General features: G+C 40.2%; 1 non-coding gene across 1 annotated transcript; it reads left to right on the forward strand.

Annotated features, from left to right (window-relative positions):
- Positions 1-1,022: 1,022 nt before the first annotated feature.
- LOC136461959 (small nucleolar RNA R71) lies at positions 1,023-1,131 on the forward strand. The gene has a single exon (XR_010760493.1). It is a non-coding gene; the product is annotated as a small nucleolar RNA R71 (small nucleolar RNA).
- Positions 1,132-2,209: the final 1,078 nt, after the last annotated feature.

Raw genomic sequence — 2,209 nt, forward strand, 5'->3', positions numbered from 1 at the left:
AAGAACTCCCTTGGGGTAGCAGAGTGACTGATCTGCAACCTACAAATGCATATTTGTGTACAACAAAGGATCTCCTAAGATTTTTCTCATAAATTACCTTTGGCATGATGTTGACACTTGCTCCAAAGTCATAGATAGCTTCTTGGAAGATGTGAGGTCCAATGGCGATGGGGATGTCAGGTCTCCCTAGATCTCTCTTCTTTTTTGGCGAGGTATAATCTATCCACCTTCCTGTTGATGGCTCCATGTTGTAGTAAGCTACATTGTGAATATTGACAAGATTTGTAGTTTCTAGATCTTCTGGTTGCCCTAGAATCTTACCTTTGTCGGACAGAGGAACAACAGCTGCCAGCTGAGCTATTTGTGATTCTATCATTTTATTCAAGCTATGCTAGTTCTTAATGGTAGAAGCAAAGCTATCCATTCTATTACTTATATTTTCTAGAATTTTATCATTGGTAGCTACCTTCTTAGATATTCCTTCGATGAGTCTAGATTGGCTAGCAATTAATTTTCTCAAGGGTGGTTGATTGAAGTTATTATAATTGTTACCTTGAGGGTTACCTTGGTAGTTACTTTGGTAGTTCGGCCTCTGTTGCTGGTTCCATCCTTGAATTTGTTGAGGACAAAAGTAGTAGTTGTTGATAAAGTTCACATCCTCATGGGTTTCAGGGTAGTTGTTCCTTGAATGCCTAGTGTTGCCACACACTTCACATGTCATGAGAGAATCATGAAGGTGCATGACCTCTTGCTTCTCATTGGCTTGGTCTTCGAGCTTCTTCAGCAGGCCCATCTTGGCAGACATCATCTCTACCTCCTTGAGATGATGCATACCTCCACCCCTCTTGCAGGTCTAAACTCGTTCTTCATTCCAACCTTGGATGGAGGCCATCTTCTCTACAAGAGTTGTTGCAGCTGGAAGCATGAGTGATAGAAATGCTCCTCCAGTAGCAGCATCCATAGTCTCACGGGTACTATTGGTCAACCCATGGTAGAATGTCTGCATGAGTAGCCAATTCCCCATCCCATGATGAGGACATTCTTATATGTAATCTTGGAAGTGTTCCCATGCCTCAGGGATAGGTTCCTCATGCTATTGCTGAAAACTTGAAATTCTCCCACGTAGAGCATTGGTCTTTCCTGTGGGAAAAAACTTGGCTAGGATGACAGTGGAGTAGTTATCCCATGTAGTATTCCTATCTTTGTTGGTGTAGAACCACTACTTAACCTTCCCCAAAAGTTAGAATGGGAAGAGGCAAAGTAGTATGGCGTCCTTAGTTACTCATTTGATGGTGAAAGTGTTACAGATCTCTAGGAAGTGTTGGAGATGTGCCTCTCCATAAAACTGGCTAGCTTGCACCATGTTGATGAGAGCTGGCTTGAGCTCGAATCCATCATCTCCAACATTGACATTAGGTCTAGTATGGACGTTGGCAGTGGTTGGAGTAGAGAATTCACAAAGAGTCTTGTCAGCCATGGCTTCAAATTCTGGTGTTAAGCTTCACCTTATTCGATTGTCTTCTAACTCTAAAGCTAGGACTTTCTTGAGTTTAGCCTTAGTTCTCTTGAGTAGTGCTTTGGGATCTTCAACATAGTTTGTCGGAAGGTTAAAACCGATCATACATTACCTAGCATAAGATACACAAGTAGACAAAATAAGGGTAAGCATGTTTGAGCAGAGGTTAGTGGTTTATCTCGATCACATCAATAAGCATAAGTTTATCAATACTTCCTTTGTCTAGCTACCTTTCTCGGCAATGGTGCCCAAAATGCTTGTTGGTATTTATTAACTTGTCACTTGTTTTAGTAGCCACCTATTAATTACCTACATCTCCTAACATTATTTTACTAGGTTGTCATCCCTAGTGATGGTGCCAGAGATGCTTGTTGGTACTGCCTAGCATCACTACTAGAATGATACTAAATAGTTCTTTATCATTTTATGTGACTATAATGAATATAAAGATATATGAATGAAAAGGAATCTGCAAGCGCACAGATAATTATACCATTGTGTAACACCCCTCGTGTTTAGAATTACTAAAACATGAACATGCCATCATCAAGCATGTAATCATCCATGGTAGCTAACTATGCATTGCATTAACTAAAAATCAATGTTATTTTGTTAGGTTTTGTAATGCATATGTCATGTAATGTGTTAAAACCAAAAACCCTCTCAAGGTACTTGGTGACCTTCTGTTCTTGA

The sequence above is a fragment of the Miscanthus floridulus genome, chromosome 6 (genome assembly GCF_019320115.1).
Source record: "Miscanthus floridulus cultivar M001 chromosome 6, ASM1932011v1, whole genome shotgun sequence".
In the NCBI taxonomy this organism is placed as follows: Eukaryota; Viridiplantae; Streptophyta; class Magnoliopsida; order Poales; family Poaceae; genus Miscanthus; species Miscanthus floridulus.